This window comes from Chinchilla lanigera, unplaced genomic scaffold (assembly GCF_000276665.1).
Source record: "Chinchilla lanigera isolate Chin_1 unplaced genomic scaffold, ChiLan1.0 scaffold00088, whole genome shotgun sequence".
Lineage (NCBI taxonomy): Eukaryota > Metazoa > Chordata > Mammalia > Rodentia > Chinchillidae > Chinchilla > Chinchilla lanigera.
Genome location: NW_004955489.1, coordinates 218858 through 225980, shown reverse-complemented (window position 1 = coordinate 225980; position 7123 = coordinate 218858).

The following is a 7123-nucleotide window of genomic DNA, read 5'->3' as shown; positions in this document are numbered from 1 at the left end:
GAGACAGGATCTCACTGTGTAATTCAGGATGGGTTGGAACTCATTATGTAGTTCCTGCTGGCCTTGAAGTTAGAGCATCCTCCTACCTGAGCATCTCTAATGCTGGGATTACGGGTGTGTGCCACCATGCCTGGCTTTGGCTTCTTTTTTTTTTTTTTTTTTTGGCTTCTTTTTAATGTTAATCTTTTCAGCAACCAGTCTCTCACCTGCTCCCACTTTGTAGGCCCTTTCTTTCTGGGAAAACTGAAAATGTTTCAAATAGGCTTTTTGCTCCTGAATTTTATTACCAAAGATAGCAAGAACTATTCATGCTATAGCCTAAGTATTGGGCTGTTAGAACTTTCTTCTGCCAGATTAATTACTCTGGTGTCCTCAGCCTCAGTCTCCTGCAGTGTTGAGACATGAACCAAATGCAGATAACTTTCATCAGAATAAACATGCAGAGTCTGAAGTCCATCGGGCAATAGAACCCTTCTTCCCAACTCAACTCTGTGAGCCTGGTCTTCACTTTCTGCCCTCTTCTCAGCATTCCACTCTTCTGAGCTCCCACCAGAGTCTCTCATCAAGCTGGACTCACAGCATTTCACGCTGCTTCTCCAGCTGGCCTCTCAAACCTTTCCAGACTCTTCTTGCAAGCCAGTTCCAAAGGCTTCTAAGCTGCACAGTCAGGTAGCATCACAGCAACAAGCCCATTTTTCTGGCCCCAGAATCTCTTACTCTCTTTCCTTGTCACTGGGACGACACCTGACACCAGGAATTTAAAAGAGGAAAGGTTCACTTGGCTCACACTTTGTAGAGGTTCAGTCCAAACAGCCCACTGGCTGTGAGGCAGACGGCCTGGCAAAGGAGAGCTACTCACCACATGGCAGCAGGAGAGCAGAGAGAGACAAGGGAGAGTTGGGAAGGGAGATCTAGACTTCCAGGTCACGTGCACAGTAATATGCCTCACCCTATTAGGCCCACTTCATAGTAGCAAGCCAGTTATGATGTGCCCATAGTCCAGTCCCCTTGCAAAGGCCCCACCTATGATCCCATGAGGCTTTGGGAGGACATCTACATACAAAAAATAATAGTAGTAAATAGACAATAGCAAATTGACAATTTCATTTTCGCTGCAACTTTTAGGGAACTATTGTTTTTCTAAAATAAATGATAGGGAGGCTGAGTCAGAAGGATCATTATGAGTTCAAGGCCAGCCTGGGCTACATAGTGAATTCAAAGCCAGCCTGAACCAGTAGCAAGACCATGTCTCAAAAAAAAGGTGAAGTAAATGATAGCTGGATGTGATGGTAGATGCCTATAACCCCAGCACTCAGAAGGCTGAGGCAGGAGCATCTCTATGAGTTCAAGGCCAGCCTGGGCTACACAGTGAGACCCTGTCTCAAAAAACAAAACAAAACAAAAGATAAAGTAAATGATAGAAGGGATGCAAATGAAGCTGAGTTGTAGAGTGCTTGCTTAGCATGTACAAGGTGCAACCCCAATACTATAGTAAATAAATAATGGAATGGAACCTGAAGTCTACATGTGTAGAAGAAGTGTGAGAAGTGAATAGAATCCTAATATCTACCTCCAGGCAGCACTATAAGGATCATTTCATTAGTGTTTATGCAGATCGTTCTGGCCTTCTGATGAAAGAGGCTTGAAAGAGTACAGAATTATGATGATGTTGTTTAATCTTTCAAACTCAGACTCAGGGGCGGGGGATGTAGCTCAGTGGCTCAGTGCCTACCAGTGGCTCAGCACCTGCCTGGCAAGCCCAAGGCCCTGAGTTTGATTTCCGGTACAAAAAAACCCCAACCAAACAACCCCCCCAAAACCCCAACTCAGACTCAGTTCCACAGCATCTGTCAGGTTTGCTCCCACTGGGTGAGTCCAGGGTTACTCCTTTGATGGTGGCTAAGAGGTGACTTTCCAAGACTGCTTGGGATGTTCAGGGAAAACGAACTTTAGAATAAGGGTAGAGCTCATAAAAATCTGAACAAAAATTTAGCTTCCTAAGCAAAAGGAAAACTAAAATTCTCTTTGCCATCCTGCAGCAGGGAGTCACTGAACTCTAGGGCTAGTTATCTGTGCTTCAGTTCTGACCCCATCTACCCCGCTGGCCTCATGTACAAGGTGTGAGGCATCTGTGTGGATTTGGACCAGAGCCTTTCTGTTCAAGGTATTTCGGTTCAAAGGGATTTTTGGTCTCATTATACAGATTTTGACCTTTAGTCTTCTTTTTCTTTTCTTTTCTTTCTTTTTTTTTTTTTTTGGTACTGGGAATCGAACTCATGACCTTACACTTGCCAGGCAGGTGCTGTGCCTCTGAGTCATTTCCCTGGCCCTCAATATACAGATTTTGGTCTCATGTCTGTTTTTCATAACACATTTTAGATCTCTCCCTCTCTTTCTCTCTTTGTCTCTCTCACTCTCAGAATTGCTCAAATGATTTGCTGATCACCAACTGACTCAAGTTAGTTAGAGAACATTATTTCAATGTGTAAGCTTGGGTTTTCTCCAGCTTCCATTTTCCTTGCTAATAAGTACCCTCTCTCCTTTTCACTTTGCTGTATTCCTGCATCCTTGTTTTGGTTGATTTGGATTGGTACCACTTTAGCAGTAATTTATTAACTATAAAAAAAGTCTGGCTGGGGATATACGTCAGCGGTGCAAGCGCCTGCCTGGCAAGTGCAAGGTCCTGAGTTTGATTCCTGGTACCAAAAAAAAAAAAAAAAACAAAAAAAAAAAAAAAAAAGAATAAATAAATTTTAAAAAGTCTGCTCTGACTCTAAAGCTATGACTGCCTATATTATATGGGAAAACAGTTCCAATACTTTTGCAGGCCCAGGCAGAGATGGATACAGTTATAATTAAGCAGTAAATCACAAGATACTGTTAGAGCATGCCTCAGATGCATCTGAAAAAGTTGAATGTCTTCACCTGCCAGCAGGAAATGAAAAGGAAAGCAAAGTCAAGCCATGCTAAATCAGAGAAGGCTTACCACTAGAATGATCATAAAGCCACTCCCACTTTGTGTTTCCAGGAATGAAAAATCCAATGGACAAAGAGCCAGAGTAATATTACACAATAAGTGCTAATTCTCTCCTTAGCAGATCAGGTCAAAACATTTCCTGGCTTGCAAGGGGCAGCTTTGGTAAGGCTAAGTGTGAGATTAGATGATTAGATGTCCCTAGACTGCTATGACTGGCATGTCAACAAAGTATACAATTTAATTAAAACAACAACATCCATAAGACTTCATTTCAATCCTAAATTAGAAACAATAGGGTTTTCTGTGACAATTTTTATTGTTTTACTTAAACACAAATAAAATGTATGCAAGATCCATTTATTTTTTTGATTTTGATTTTATTAGTGCATATTTGTAGTACATAATGATTGTGTTCATTATGGGCAGTTGGTACATGTCTATAACACACCTTATGTCCTCCTCCCTACTTTGCAGGTGTGTGTGTAGCCTGGCATTGGGACTGGTGACTGTTTTTTCCATGAAGGCTTGCATTTCTTGGGGGAATTGCTAGGAATCTTAGAACAGGAAGATGTATTGCACATTAGCAGCCCTTCTAGCTCCATGATGTTGTGGAGCTGGGACTTTCAGGAGCCACTAGACAGCATGTACTTTGTTTCTTTATTGCTCCCATAACCCATGTTGGTGTTGAGATCTAACCCTTGAATCTTTTCTGCACCCTATTTTTTTTTTTTTTGTACCAAGAATTGAACTCAGGACCTTGTGCTTGCCAGGCAGGTGCTTGTGCCACTGAGTGGCCTCTGCACCCTATGTGTCTGACTAGCGACAGATGAACCTCTTGATCCTCTTTTTAATGATCATGAGAAGTCTGAGGGTTACAGTGATGTGGGGTAGGAGACATCAGCCTCAGGCACAAGCTGTCAGGCATCTGCACAAATGTGGACCAGAGCCTTTCTGTTTAACATGTAAGCATAGGCAGCACTGAGGAAGACAGGCAGGTGTGGGTTTTGAACTCAAACCTGTTGTCAAGTAACCAGATGTTCTGGCCTTACAACACCATTCTCTGGCCACAGTTGACATTGGTTCCTGTTATGGTTTTGTATCTAGATGTCCCCCCAAAGCTTCATGCCCTCATGGGTGGGGCTTTTGGGGGGTGGCTAATCTAGGGTGTGGATTAAGGGTGTATGAACGTGGATTAAATATGTGATAATTGGATTACCCCACTGGTTGGTTTAGGGTAGTTCTGGGCATGGGTGGCACCAACCAATAGGCTCACTACCTCCTGCCTACCCTGCCATGGACTGTTTCTCTTCTGCAATGCCCCTCTGTCATACTGCCCTGCTTTGGAGACAGCCAAGTATGGACTGAAACCTGTACAAACTGTGAGGTGAAATAAACCTTTCCTCCTTTAACTTGTGTCAGGTATTTTGTCCTAGCAACAAAAAAGTAACTAAGACAGCCCCTGCCGAAGGACATTGATATGGACAGCCCTTGTTCCTAATGCAGACTTTAGAAAAATTAGCAAATAAGTACTAAGGGAAACCCTAACTCTCCATCTGTAGTGCCCTTGCGCCCAACTCAGGATATGTTTCTACAGTTACAGGAGGCCTTTTTCTGGCAAATATATATGAAGGATGACTTGATGATGCCTTCTATCCAAGTCCTACCTAGCACACAATGCGGCTTCTAGCAGTGCTTGGCTATGTTCGGTCCCCTTGAGCTGCATGAGGAGGTTCACTTGAACTTGAAGGACAACAAAATATATAGTAAGGTGTGGCTGAAATAATACTGCTCTAGTCTGGATTTTGAGTGTCCCTAAAGGTCCACATGGTGAAGGCTTGCTCCTAGCCTGTGGCTCCCTGGGAGGCGGTAGAATCTTTGAGAGTGGAGTGTGGTGAGAGGAAGCCAGGTCATGGAGCTGTGGCTGTAAGGGGATATGGGAACCCTGCTTCTTTCTGAACCCTTTCTTTTGCTCTGCATGAGATACTGGGCCACTACAGGCTCAAAGCAACAGGGCTGAACAATTACAGAGTAGAACCTCTGAAATCGTAAGCCAAAATAAATCTTTCCTCCTTGTAAGTTATTTATATCAGGTATTTTGTCACAGTAATAGAAAGATGACCATCACAAATACTGTACTATTAAATTCAAGTAAATTGTGGGCCCAAAAGGCACTCTCTGATGTGATCTGGGACCTTCAAGCACTGCTGGTAACATTTTTGTAGGAGAATGCTTCTTGAGGTGTCCATACCTTTGAAATACAAATCCCTCTGTAAACAATTTCCTGGGTGTCCTCGCCATAGAATCTGCCTTCCTTTAGAATGCTTCAAGGCAAAGGGACTGTCACAGCTCTATCGCTATCCAGTCTGCAATGTGTGCCTGAAGCCCAGCACCTCCAGCAGCAGCATCCCATGGGAACTCATCAGAAATGCAGATTCTCAGGCTTTGCCCCAGACCCACAGAATCAAAACTCTCGGCATGGGCCCAGAAGTATGTCTTAGCAGTTCCTGCTTAGTGCTTGTCTAGGTTATTTTTCTCTCATTACTGAGACAAAACACCCGACACCCAGAATTAAGGAAGGAAAGGTTTATTTAGCTCACAGTCTGTGGAGGTTTCAGTCCATACTGGCTGGCTCCAAGGCAGAGTGGCACATGGCAGAGGGCAACAGTTCATGGCAGCGGAAGACAGCAAAAGCAACAAGAGCAAAATGGGGAAAGGGCAGGAGCAAGCAGCCTCTTTCCCTTCCTTACATTGTATGCAAACTACCCACCCCCAGGGGCAGGTGTAGCACTCACACCCATAATTCCAACATTGGACTATGGATTAGTCAAAAATCTAGAAGCCCGCCCCATGACTGCATGAGGCTTTGGGGGGACATCCAGACACAAACCATAATGGTGCTATAATTCGACAACCCCTGGTCTATGGTAAAAAATATTCACAGAGGGAGAAATTTGGGGTAGTTTGTCTTGAATATGCTTGATGTTTATATAAACACCATTTTTGTCTCCTCTTTGCAACCTAGTTCTGATTGTGAAAAGCAAAAATGCTTTTCTTCACTCTGGAGCCCACAGACAGTGTGAGCAAACTCTGTCTTTTATCTCATGACAGAGACAAGATTATACTTAGGAAAAGGCACTCCTGCCAATAAGAGGCTTCTCAGCCCTGAAGGGGATCGGGCAGAGCTTCCCATCATGTAATTCAGAAGCAGCCTGGGCAAGCAGAAGAAGGGACAGAAGGGTTTGCAGCTCCCAGACAGGGAAGAAATCTGCTCGTGTGCTCAGGAGCCCTGCCCAGTCCTCCGGGAGAGCCCACAGCCTAGAGAGGAACAAACGGAGCAAGGACAAGATGCTGCTCCCAGTGGGTGTTGGTGTTGGCGGGGCTGAAGTGTAGCGCTGCCACGAGGGGAGTGGGAAGCTGCAGCAGCACTGGGCAGGGCCTGTCTGTGCTTCGTGGCACCCTGCAAGCACAGGGTGCACTGACAGGTTAAGCAGGGCAGTGACGAATGCCTGCTCACAGGAAGCCCGCTCTGGCAGGGTGTGGGCCTGGTGGGGGGATGGCCCAGAACTTCCTGGAGGCCAGAGCCCAGGACAGCAGAGCCCCCAGCAGGTCAGCACTGGGAAAGAAGGTTGGGGAAGGTGTGTGCAGGGAATTGTGGGTAGTGAGTAGGTTCAGAGGACAATGAAGTGTGCAGCAGAGCTTCATCAGTTTCACAACGCCTGAGCTGACTCCCTGCTAAAGAGAAAAGCTCGCTTTTGACTCGCAGTTTTTAGGTTTCAGTCCATGGCTGGTCCTGTTGCTCTGGGCCTGTAGCAGCACACGGTGGCAAGAGGAGAGACAGACAGACAGACACCAGGGTTCTACAGTCCACTTTGAGCCCTCGTCCCCAGGGATCTAAAACATCCCACTCTTTTTTTTTTTTTGTGGTACCACGTATTGAACCCAGGGCCTTTGCACTGAGCCACATCACCAGGCCCTTTAAAAATTATTACTATTGTTGCTATTGTTATTATTTTGAGACAAGGTCTTGCTAAGTCAGTAAGTTGCCTAGGCTGGGCTTGAATTTGTGATCCTCCTGCCTCAGCCTGCAGGAGTGCAGGGACTACAGGCATGCACTGCCATGCCTGGTTTAGGCCACCCCTCTTAAAG